The sequence below is a fragment of the Zophobas morio genome, unplaced genomic scaffold, assembly GCF_036711695.1.
Source record: "Zophobas morio isolate AGI-343-1 ecotype UQ-CSIRO unplaced genomic scaffold, CSIRO_AGI_Zmor_V1 ptg000004l, whole genome shotgun sequence".
Taxonomy (NCBI): Eukaryota; Metazoa; Arthropoda; class Insecta; order Coleoptera; family Tenebrionidae; genus Zophobas; species Zophobas morio.
Window position 1 is genome coordinate 4392793 of NW_026972109.1, and position 14007 is coordinate 4406799.

Consider the following 14007-nt stretch of genomic DNA (forward strand, 5'->3'; position numbering starts at 1 on the left):
CGTCAATTTAGTTTTTAATTCGGTTTTCGCTGAGGATTAACACATTGACGCGTGTATTACAGGTTGTCTATCTTCCCGGAGTTTAAGCTAGTGCGGGAAAGGTTAATTTTAATCGCATTTTTCACATTATGTGTACGTTATACTTTTTTTTTTGCAAATGAAGATTAGAATGCACAAACTTCAAAAATAAGATAGACATTCAATCGACTGTATGTACATTATTAACATAACTTAAATAACACCATATTTTAGTTGAAAGTCATCAAAATAAATAAGTCAGTTAAATTACAATAAACACTGTCCACACGTCAAGTAATAATTATTATTACAAACAATAATGCTTTTTTCCAAGTAAAATGAATGGAAAATATTACAAACATTAACCTTTTTCCTACAATTACCTGCGGAGATTTGTTGTATAAAAATAACAACAAGTGGAATCTTCAGGCGTCGATTTAAACATTCCTACATCCTCATGTGACCAATTAATAATTCAACAGGCTACAAAAAAGTTTCTTTAACTCATTCGGCAGAATACAATAATTCATTGACGTCAAGCTTTGTTCATTTTATCTATATTGTACTCAGTTTAATTCGTTGATTAATCATGTTTCTCACCAAAAAAATCGCAGATTTTCCTGCCTGGGTTTCCCGAAACGATTGTTATTTACGTTTTTTGTCGACTATGACGACATGAGAGCGTGAGCAATCTTTTTAATGTTGTCTATGCATTGTCTAAATGTTAATAAAATTGGTGAAGCTATTTTAATTTTGGTTAGTCAGCAACTAAACCCGCAAAGTCCGGTCAAGACACCATTCCTAGATATTAAGTAGAATTTTTTTATGAAAACGAAAAACGCACGCTCTCTTTTTGGTGCACTGGTGCATTTTTTGTGCACACAAAAATTTGCTTTCAAATTTTTTTAACACAAATGCGTTTGATTACCATATTTTTTACTACCGGCTGAATAAGGTCGGTCGGTCACCGATTCATTTTAGAATTTCAATTAGTTGCAAGTTTGCTGCAAACGAGACGATTCTTACCATTATAAAAAAACTGAATCCACGATGTTGAATTCCGACAGAATAGTAAAGTAATGACCACAAACTTTCTCATAAGCCAGCTTGACCTAGACCGCCCACTTTTACTATGGAAAAATTACCTCAAAACAGGAATTAAAAATGACGATAATTTCTGTTCTTTGATTTTAATATTAATAAAATCGATGCAAGTAACGGCACAGTTTCGATAATATCCATCGCAAAAAGCGACCTTATTGTTCCGATAATTTGGTTAAGTGCTCCTTACACAGACCTAATTATGTAATGCCACCCACATATAATGAACGCAATTGTCTTCTTGCCTTGTTTACTTATGCAAATTTTAATAAAAGTGCGAGTACCTACTCTCGAGATGCGTACGGTACTGTAAATTACCTAATTTAGATGTAGTTAACCATTTGGCTAAAGCACCGCTTGCATATACAGTATCGTTTAATTAACACACATCACAATGTCGTGTATCAAAAAATGTTGTTTCGTAAAACCGGAAACCGTCCTTTAGACACATCCATTACGTTGTTGCGTGGTTTGCAGACTTTTGTTAACTGCAACAAGTTAATTAAGGCGTAATGAAGCCAAAGAACAAATTTACAGTTTCACGTCTTGAATAATAATTATGTTAATTTTCGGTGGTCAACGATTAAAATCTCAACTGATTTGTAATTCCGTTTTCGCGGTAACTATGAATTCCGAACGTCAGCTTCCCGTCTGAAATATCTTGGTCAAACAAGGACTTCCTTTGAGTTGAATTCCATGTTTGTGGAAAGGTGAATCACAATTAATAGTACACAGTTGCAACACCAATGCTTTCGTAAAGTGCATGCACTTTTCACACAAAAAGCGGCAAACTCCATCCACAAAAATTTTATTTCGTGTCCATTGTTTTGAATTTTCACACAAGTCTGTATTTTCGCATGTTTATGAAAACAGAAGGTCAAATTCGCTCGAATGTCATTCTTTTTGTTTTGACTTTTTACACCTGCTGGACCGCCTCCCAAGCAATTAAACCTGACCTTTTTGATAATCTTCTTTTCAATAAAAACGCTAAAAAAATCGGAACGAGTTTACTTTTGCGGAAATATTTCCCAGTGTCAATCGGTCCGACGTCCTTCGGCTTTCTTTCCGGTTTTAAGTTATGATTTCTTGGCCGTTGTAATTTCGCGTGTGGTATTGTCATCACGTATGGGATGGTGTTCGGCGCATTTTTAATATTAATAAAATGTAAAAATTACACGCAAAATAAGAGAAGGTGGGGGAAGAATCCAGTTTTTGGATGAGTGCTTGACTTAACTATTTGTGGCGCTTTGTGAAGAATTGTGATTTCTTGAAACAAAAAGAGAATGTTAAAAGGAAAAAAACCGTGATCTCTGGAACCAGATGGATGGGAAAGGAAAGCTGCTGGTAGAAAGTGCCAAATTATAACTGGAAACGTTAAAAAAGAAGCACATGTAAATACCACGTGTTTCTTTTATTTGATACAACCCCCGTAATTTTTTTATTTATAAAAATAAACGTATAGTTCTTTGAACAAAGTGATAATAAAAATGTGAGGTTGCCATCACTTTGAACTTTTGAAAATGATACAAATTTGCTCAAAGAGCTACAGGTTTATCTCTAAGATTAAAAAAGTTACAGGGGTTGTATAAAAAAAAGAAAGACCTTGTATATACGAGTCACACGCGCTGCAATGCATTAAGCTGTGTGTAGTTCTCTTACTTTACTGTAAAACGTTGTTATAACATTTTTTAGGCAAATTCTTCACAAAAACTCGAGACGGATTCATAAACTGCAAGTACAAGAATACGTTTATCGTCTTCAAACGGAATTGTTAGCTTGTATAGAAAAATAACCACATATTACGAATCTGAGGTCCTTCTTTTTTCAATGTATGCAATAAACAAGAAAAATAAGAAAATATTTTCCAAAAATTTACAAAAAATTGAGTTTACAGTCAATTATCCGCAAATTATAAATTTAACCTATTTTTTTACGATATATCTTTAAGTAACTGAGAATGCCAGGAAAAGTTCCACCAATATCGAAAAATTAAAAATAAAATTGAAACAATTCAAAATTAGGGCTATTTTGAAAGGTTTCAATTTTGTTTTTAATTTTCCGAAATTTTTTGAATATTTTTTGAAAAAAAGAAAAGGTATCCAGCAGAAAATTCTTCGTAGAATTCGAGTTTGAAATCCGTTTTGCGATATTTATTTGAATAAGCCAAAAATTCTCCAAAAAAATGTTTTAAACTTAAAACTTTTTAGCTTACAGATTATTGATAACAGATTATGAATTCTTGTTGTAATATGTTTTTAAATAAACTAGAAGAGTGAAAAATTTGTTTCCAAAAATTTCCAAAAATTTTTTCGAAAAAGTTAAAACTGGCTCTATTCAAACGAAAAAATTGTTAGCTCTTAGACATATGCTATATATGCAGATTACAATACGTCTTCAACTACTCGAGATGTGCAAAAAAAAAATCGAAAAATTTACAAAAAAATTGTTTGAAACCGGTCAAAATGGCCTTAGTTGAGAAGAAAGAAGAGCTAACCTCTAGAGAACTCGTTGTAAATTTCGAGTTTGAAATCCTTTTTTCAATATCTCTCAATTGGGCGAGAAATTCTAGAGAAAATTTTCCAAAAATTTCTAAAAATCTTCAAAATTTTTTAAAAACATCAGAGTTTTTAACTTGTCGAGTATTGCTGCAGATCATGGATTTGAGGTCCTTTTTGCAATATACCTTATATTTTAAATAAGGGAGAAAAGTGAGAAAAAAGTTACAACAAAAAAAAATTGGAATCGTTCAAAATTAGAGCCATTTTGAAAGGTTTCAATTTTGTTTTGAATTTTTCGAAATTTTTTGAATATTTTTTTAAAAGAAGAAAAGCTATCCTAGAGACTAGCTTGAATAAACTAGAAATTCGAGAGAAAATTTTCCAAAAATTCTCCAAAAAAAGTTTTTAAAACTTAAAAGTCTTTAGCTTACCGATTATTGATAACAGATTACAAGTCCTTTTTGTAATATATTTTTAAATAAGCTAGAAAAGTGAAAAAATATTTTCGAAAAATTTTCAAAAACTTTTTAGAAAACGTTAAAAATGGCTCTATTTAAACGGAAAAATTGTTAGCTTTTGGACATGCATATGCTATATACGCAGATTACGAATATAAAATATTTTTTACAATATGTCTTCAAATAATCGAGAAATAAAAAAAAATCGAAAAATTTACAAAAAAATTGTTTGAAACCGTTCAAAATGGTCTTAGTTCAGAGGAAAGAAAAGCCAACCTATAGAGAATTCTTCAGATATTTCGAGTCTGAAAATCTTCTTTCGATATCTCTCAATTAGGCGAGAAATTGGAGAGGAAAATTTTCAAAAATTTCCAAAAATGTTCAAAAAAATTATAAAAACATCAATTTTTAGCTTGTCGGGTATTACTGCAGATCCTGGATTTGAGGTCCTTTTTGCAATATATCTTTTAAATAAGCGAGAAAAGTGAGAAAAAATAACAGTAAAATAAAATATAATGTTTTAAACTTAAAACGCTTTAACTTATGGATTATTGATAACAGATTACGAGTCCGTTTTGCAATATATTTTTTAATAAGCTAGAAAAATGAGAAAATATTTTCCAAATATTTCCAAAAATTTTTTCGAAAACGTTAAAAGTGGCACTATTCAAACGGAAAAATTATTAACTTTTAGACTTATGTTATATACGCAGATTTCAGTATGTCTTCAACTAATAGAGAAATGCAAAAAAAATCGAAAAATTTACAAAAAAAATGTTTGAAACCGTTCAAAATGGCCTTAGTTCAGAGGAAAGAAAAGCCAACCTATAGACAATCCTTCAGATATTTCGAGTCTGAAATTCGTCTTTCGATATCTCTCAATTATGCGAGAAATTAGAGAGAAAAATTTTCAAAAATTTCCAAAAATGTTCAAAAAAATTATAAAAACATCTGTTTTTAGTTTGTCGGGCATTACTGCAGATCATGGATTTGAGGTCCTTTATGCAATATATGTTTTAAATAAGCGAGAAAAGTGAGAAAAAAATTACAAGCAAAAAAATTGAAACCGTTCAAAATTAGAGCCATTTTTAATTTATTGAATTTTTTTGAATATTTTTTGAGAAGAAGAAGAAAAGCAATCCTAGGACAATTCTTCGTAGAATTCGAATTTGAAATTCGTTTTGCGATATCTCCTTGAATAAGCTAGAAATTCGAGAGAAAATTTTCCAAAAATTCTCCAAAACATTTTTTAACTTAAAAGTCTTCAGCTTACGGATTACTGATGACAGATTACCAGTCCTTTTTGTAACATATTTTTAAATAAGCTAGAAAAGTGAGAAAATATTTTCCCCTCAAAACGGGCCTTTTTGAGAGGAAAGAAGAGAATTTTTCAAATATTTTGAGTTTGAAATTCTTCTTTGGATGCCTCTTAAGGCGATAAATTGCAAAGAAAATTTCCAAAAATTTCAAAAAAAATGTTTAAAAACATTAGAGTTTTTAGCTGCAGATCGTGGATTTGAGGTCCTTTTTGCAATATATGTTTTAAATAAGCGAGAAAAGTGAGAAAAAAAATCCAAAAATGTTTTTCGAAAACTTTAAAAATGGTTCTGTTCAAACGAAACAATTGTTTTAGCTCACAGCCAATTATCCTAAAATTATGAATTTAAAATAATTTTTACGATATATCTTTAAGTAACTAAGAACGCCAAGAAAATGTTCGAAAAATTAAAAAAAAATTGAAACCGTTAAACGGTTAAATTAGAGCCAATTTGAAAAAAAAATTGTTTTTAATTTTTCGAAATTTTAGAAAATCTTTTTGAATAATGCAGAAATTCGAGAGAAAATTTTCCAAAAATTCCCCAAAAAATTTTTAACTTATGAATTATTGAAAACGGATTACGAGTCCTTTTGGAAATATATTTTTAAATAAGCTAAAAAAGTGCGAACATATTTTCCAAAAATTTCAAAATTTTTTTCGAAAACGTTAAAAATGGAAAAGTGGCTCTATTCAAACGGAAAAATTGTGAGCTTTTGGACATGTAAGAAATAAATTCGAAAAATTTTTAGAAAACAATTTTTTTGAAACCGTTGAAAATGGCCTTAATTCAGATAAAAGAAGAGCCTATCTATAGAGAACTCTTCGTAGAGTTCGAGTTTGAAATCTTTTTGGGATATCTCTCAATTAGAGGAGAAATTCGAGAGAAAAATTTCCAAATATTTCCAAAAATTTCAATTTTTTTTAAACCGTTCAAAATGGCTCTATTTGAGAGGAAAGAAGTGCTAACCTACAAAGAATTCTTCGTATTTATCGAGTTTGAAATTGTTCTTACCATATCTCTCAATGAAGCGAGAAACTCGAGGAAAAAAATCCAAAAATTTGCTAAAGATTTTTGAAAACATTGAAGTTTCTAGTTTATAGAATATTGAGCGTAGATTACAAATCTGAAGTTCTTTTTGCAAAATATTTTTAAATCAGCGAGCAAAGTGAGAAAATATTGAAATCTGGATGTCCAGGGTAAACAGTCAAGGCAGACTCATTAACCACAAGTACAGGAGTAAATTATTTTATAAAATTAAACAGCATTTTACGTAGCAAAACTTGCATTTCTGCATTCGAGCAAAAAAAATCAGAAAAAGTAGGTAAGATATGAGACTAAGCTTCCATAAATCACAGAATATGGGTGCCGCTGTGCATAACGGAAGTAACATAATCTTGTCTGAGCGGAAGGAACACGAGGTCTGAAGAAAGCAAAAAATTCAAAGACTCTCTCTAGGTTACAATGAGAAAAAACTATTTGATCAGCTAGGCAACAAAAAAGCGACAAAAAAATTTTATTTATAACCAAAAAAAAATTTTAAATAGCCTGTTATGTCAATTTAAAAAATGCAAAAAAATGATGACGATGAATTAATTCCATCTAAAGATAGTTTCGCCGATGACGCGAGCAGGTTCAAGATTTCTACTATAAATCGACTCGGAGCGTTGGATCAATGGTCAGGAGTTATTATTAAAACGAACAAAAAGCGTCCTTAGCGGTAACAAAAAATCCTCAATCTTATTAAGTAAGGTCTAGAACAGTAGAAGGTGAACTGTAGTTGTACAAACATTAGGAGAGACTAATTATGGCAGCGGCTTTGGTGTTCAGCTTTACTCGAAAATTAAAAAAAAAACGGACACTTGTTAGAACGAATAGCCAATAAAATTGTGCGAGTCCTTGTAGAATTATTAATATAAATAGGCGACTGTTCGTAAATTAGTTAATTTAATGAAAAAATTATAAAGTAAATTCATGTTTCTATAATAAATTACCGTGAAATAAAAAAAATAATATGAAGGTCGGCCGGTAACAGTTCTCAAATTATTCAGTGATCAAAATGTTGCAGACATTTATCACAACAAAACACAAAAAAAGCAAGGGCTTGAACTACTAACAGCGTTTCATTAAAAATAAATTATCATCGAACCTAGTAGCTGTTATGACAAACGCCAAAATTATTTTAAATGCAAACTTTAATAACAGATTAAGCGCCACTGCAATGCGATAAGTATCATTAGTACTAATGATTACGTAAACAACGACCTGTGGAATATTACCAAAATTATTACGATGAATATGTATTGGCAAGAAATGCAGCCCAAATTTTACCTGGCAGAGGTTATCTTAAGGATCGTTGGCCAGTTAAGGTCATCCAAGAACTCGCCCTCTAAGGTCGCCAAAGAATTTCGAACAGCGTCGTAACATTTGAAAAACAAAGTACTCGATTGTTGCACAACAAGCGGGTCCTCAAGGAAGTGAGAGAAAAAGCGATGCACAAAAGGAGCTTATATAATTCGATTCTTATTGCTTCCGAGAGGCTGATTGCTGCAAAATGGTTTACACCTGCAGAAGACGGAAAAATGGCTTCATGGTGATAATAGTAAAATATTAGTAAAACAATGGAATACCAATTTTTGAAATCTACGCATGTTCATGTTAAATTATTGATTGATAGATTGTGTTTAGGGATTTTTCTTCATGGTTAAATTCCAACTAAAAACCCAAAATTGTGGTCACCGAATTTGTCGTTCGTATTTTGTATCCACTTAGAGATTTGTTTAACAACATTGAGTAATGTTGTTAAGTAATAACTGAAAGGAGACAATTGTATAAGTCGTATCACCAAGTATATATATAATATATTGACTAGCAATTAACAACTTGGTTAATAATTATTCCGTATTGATACGTTTACTTACACTTACTTCCGTTACTCTGTGTAAAAAACTCCGCAAAAATTACTCCACGAGCTTTCATCATAATTCCATTAAAACTACATTGTCGATGGATTCCACCTATTAACCAACTCGATTCGATGGCCTTGAATAATTTCAAAATTTCGTAAGTTTAAACGACAAATTGCTAAATTCGATAAGGTCAGTGACTGGACTTTACAACACAAATTTTTGACCGTGATCTTGAACTGATATTTATTGTAAGAAAGTCACGGAGTCTGCATATATCTGGGTTCCGATTATTACACAACAAACTCACTTTTACGATGAATATTAATAAAACCGATTTTTTCGAAATATGCGTGCGTTTCATTAATTGGTTAAATCTATGTCAGCTCTGCGTTATTCCACTTACTTATATTGTTAGAAACCAAATCAAGGGGGTCCACTTCTTACCCAACTGAGTAGAGGTGGCGGTAATTAGAAAATTCTTAACATATTACAAATATCTAGCAGAAATTGAGAGCTTCAACCTACCAGTTTTTGGATTTTGAAATCTCAGTTGTGCTTGTTTCTCAAACATGTTATTAAAATTTCCAGAGATAACAGTAACTGTCCATCATTATTCCTAGCTGCCAATTGGTTGTTTAAAAGTAAAACCGGTGAGTCCAGATTTTATTACTCAAAAAACTTTGGAAAAAAAAATTTATGAGTCAGTTAATTGTACCATTTCATTTATGACTGATATGTAAACATCGACACCAATATCAATTGCTTATTATGAATAATCCGCCACATAATTTGACGTTCGTATGAAAATATTAAAATTTTGACACCATGGCAATGACTGCTTAAAGTTTAATTGAGGCCAGCACCGTCTTGAGCAACCACTTGGAAGGATATCACATATCAAATTGGTACCTGTAATTGACATAAAAGTGGTAACTTAATTAAGAAAATTGGAAATAAATTGAGTAAAATGCAGCCGAAGCATTCGCGTAATTCCAACAATCATACATCGGTCGGTTATTGATTTTATCCTTTTGTATTTTTTTTGTTTTTTTTTAAAAATCGGTACGCAAATATGAGATTATGTAACGTGAAAAATTGACTACCTGTTTAAACTTGACTTCGTTCCAAGTGTTTCCACACAATCGAATCCCATACAAAGCAATGTCAACACTAATTAATTTTATGAGAATCGTAAAAATTCGGATTTATATTTACACTGTATGCAAAGTGAAAATTGGATGATAATGCGTTAACCCCGTAATCATCAAAGGTTTCTGTTTAGGTCTTTAATTGCAGTCGTCATACGTTAAAAACAAAGTACATGGTTGAATCAATTAAGATTTCCTGAAAAGTCGAAGGTAGTAAATGTGTGTAACCACTTGATTGGATAATGATTTTTCAACGCAATGTTTTTTGCTCGTGTAGCTTCAAGCAATCGAGGATTTTTTTTCCGATAAATATAATCACAACCAATTTAAATGCAATAACAATAGTGAAAATTGTCTTGCAAGGTTCCGGAGGGTCGAATTTGCGTCAGCTACCCAAAATTCAAGATAAGTAGACCACATTTTTCTGAGGAGACGCTCAAGCTGCGTCTGTGTCACCTTGGATTTTTTTCACTTCAAGGTAATTTTAAAGTACAGGTTATACTCATTGTTTTAAGTCAAACATGTTACGCATTAATCAACTGAGTATTAAGTAATGATTAGTTAAAAAAAGATTTATTGTGGATGCTCTCTTAAAGAATGTAACACTTCGGGGGAAATTTTGTGTCAAATGATGCTGCTAGTGGTAATTAAATATATAGGTACAAATAAGGATGTGGTTAGAAAAAAAAAACCCACGTACTATATACACTAATGATGATGTTCACATTTTCTTCTTTGGACGGAAAATTCCTTGATCGTTACGTGAATGCAAAAAAAAGTCGGGCCTAATGTGGGTCTCTGACAGACGAAACTCAGCTGAAGATTGAAATCTGCGTTCGACGTTCTAAAAAAACGTGAAATTTTTAACAACACAACAAGACTTTAAAAGACAAACTAAATTTGATTTTATAATCATCCATTGTGCTTTGTCTAATTACAAAAATTTGTATTGTTGTGTAAAAATTCCGGAGTGTTACGTCACTGTACAAAATTGAATCCGAAAAGTTTGGGATTCTTGTGCTCAGTTCGCATGACCATGACTTTGCCCCAATTTCAGATTAAGTGATTTCAGAATCACATTTGTTAACTACATATATAAATTTAAAACTGGTGTCAGCTTCACACCACAAAAGTACAAGTTGAAAATTGTTTCAAATAACAAAAATCACTTTTATTTGTAATCGAGTCCGTCGACCGACTCTCTACTTTCACGTTTTCTCGACCTTTCATGACCCCCAGAGTACGAAGAAGTGGGTCTCCCGTTTCTGTCTGTCTGTGCGTCTGTCTGCCGTATTGTATAAAATCACATTATCCTACACATGTAGTTTATGATTCCGTGTTGAGTTTTTACACGAAACATCCAGATTTTTGGAAAAAAATTTAATCCTACATATTTCATTCATATTTTTTGGATTTGCATATACAGGGTGATTAAAACAAATAATGCGTGAATTGTTTATTGATTTAATCAGGAACTACACAACCGAATGCTTTGAGATCTCGGAGATGTTTTAAAGTTATCTTAAGCATGGTAAGTTTTTTATCTAAATTTATGTATGGGGCGGAGCCTAATGGCAAAATCGGTATTTCCTTATAAAATTTTCCATTTTAATGTGTTTTAAGTTTATGTTGGGAAAAAAAGTCTACACATATGTTTTAAAACAAAAAGGCAAAATGTAAGCCCGCCCACCCGCCCTGTCTCAATTGTGATGATTGTTTTTTATTCGCCGTCACCCAAGGGACGGAGCTTAACTGCAACATACTTATTTTTTACAAGCAATTAAAAACATGTCTTTGAGTATCGTGTTGTTCAAAAAATACAATGTATATTAAGAAAAAAAGGCAAAATATAAATAAACGCCCACCCACCCTATCTCAATTCTGATTTTTTTTTTCTTAGAAACCTAAAACAGGTTTTAAATGGTAAATTTTTGTAGTCAAACATGAATTTTGCAATTAAATCCCGCTCTTTTGGCTTTCGATGATTAAAAAAAAATAATAAGAATTGAGATAGGGTGGGTGGGCGGGGTTTATATTTTGCCTTTTTTCTTTATATACACAGTTGTTTTTTCAGAACAAGAAACTTAAAACATGTTTAAAGTGGTAAATTCTTGTAGATAAATATGGATCTTGCAATTAAACCCCGCCCCTCGATCTGACAACGTCTGAAAAATGCATCACAATTGAGAATTGAAATCTCAGCGGGTATGGGTGGGATTTAATCTTTGTGCCCCGCCCACCCACCCTATCTCAATTGTGATGATTTTTTTTTAATTTTAGAAACTTAAAACACGTTTAAAATGGTAAATTTTTGTAGAGAAATATGAATTTGGAAATTAGACTACGCCCATTGGTCTACCAACGAATGAAAACTTCATTACTGTTTAGACTATTCAGATCAGGGCAGGTATGGGTGGGGCTTAATCTTTAGCTTTAATTTTTTGTTAATATACATTCTTTGAACAACACGAGACTAAAAAACATGTTTTTAATTTCTCGTAGAGAAGTAAGGATTTTGCAGTTAAGCTCCGCCTTCTTGGCTTACGACGAATAAAAAAAATCATTACAATTGAGTTAGGGCGGGTGGGCGGGGCTACATTTTGCCTTTTTACTTTACCAAAATTTGTCTAATTATCCCCACCAATAATGTGATAACGTCACTTCAAAATTGGACATAGTAAATGGGTTTTAAATTCTATAAAATAACATAATCCTACACATCTAGTTTATGATTCCGTATTGATTTTTTATCCGAAACGTCCAGATTTTTGGAAAAATAATCAAAATTATAAAACAACATTTTGCAATTTAATTTTGAATCTGCAAAACCGAATGGTTTGAAATCTTGCAGATGTTTTGAAGCGATGATAAGCATGATAAATTTTTAATCAAAATATATTTACTTATCCCCTCCAAAAAATTGATGACGTCAGCTCAAAATTTTGCTGAATAAATCCTACCTAAAATGTACTTGTAATTTACCATTTCATTCATCTTTTTTCGATTTGTGTATACAGGGTGATTAAAAAAAAATTAATGTGTGAATTTATTTTATTGATTTAATCAGAAGCTACACAACCGAATGCTTTGAGATCTTGGAGATGTTTTAAGGTTACTATAAGCATGATAAATTTTGGATCAAAATGTATGTATGGAGCGGAGACTAATTGCAAAATCGATATTTCCTTATACAAATTTTCCATTTTAAACATGTTTTAAGTTTCATGTTCTGAAAAGAAGTCTATACATATTAAAAGAAAAAGACAAAATGTAATTCCCCGCCCACCCACCCTATATCAATTGTGATGAATTTTTTTTAATCTTAGAAACTTAAAACACGTTTAAAATGGTAAATTTTTGTAGAGAAATATGAATTTGGCAATTAGGTTCCGCCCATTGGTCGACCAACGAATGAAAACTTTACTATTTAGACTATTTAGATCAGGGCAGGTATGGGTGGGGCTTAATCTTTGGCTTTAATTTTTTCTTGATATATACAGGGTGTTTCTTTTATTTGATACAACCCCTGTAACTTTTTTATTCTTAAAGATAAACCTGTAGTTCTTTGAGCAAATGCATTATTTTAAAAGATCTATGTGATGGCAACCTTCCGGTAGAACGGGAAATGACATCAACTTTATTTTTTTTTATGAAACACTAGTTATATTTTTCATAAATGGAAAGACTGATTTTTTCTAAAAATCAAAGGCAACCAATATTTCTAAAATCAATATTTAAAAAGTTATTAAATAAAATACACGAAAAATTCATATTAATTGATGACAATCTAGTAGCTTGAAAAATTGACACTCATATCATTTATTCACATAGGTGATCTTTTAAAATGATACAAATTTGGTCAAAGAACTATATGTTTATTAAAAAAAAAAAAAAAAATTACGGGGGTTGTATCAAATAAAAGAAACACGTGGTATAGTATTCTTTGAATAACACGATACTCAAAAACATATCTTATATGGTAATTTCTTGTGGAGAAATAATAAGGATTTTGCAGTTAGATTCCGCTCCTTTGGCTCTCGACGAATAAAAAAAATCATCACAATTGAGATCGGGTGGGTGGGCGGGGCTTATATTTTGCCTCTCGATTTGACAACGAATGAAAAATTCATTACAATTGAGAATTGAGATCAGGGAGGGTATGGGTGGCGCTTAATCTTAGGTTTTATTTTTCTTAATATACATAGTATTCTTTAAACAACCGATACTCAAAAACATGTTTTTAATTTCTCGTAGAGGAATAAAGATTTTGCAATTAAGCTCCGTCCCATTGGCTCACGACGAATAAAGAAATCATCACAATTGAGATAGGGCGGGTGGGCGGGGCTACATTTTACCTTTTTCTTCTTAACATGTGTAGATGTATTTCGACAACAAGAAACTTAAACATGTCTAAAATGATAAATTTTCGTAGTAATCAACTTAAATCCTCCACTTTTCTTCTACAACCTCTTTAAATTGGAATATCAATGTTACTATCAATGGCAAGTTGGCAACGGAGTTTATAAATCCCACTTAACATTTGTTTTATTTCACTGTAC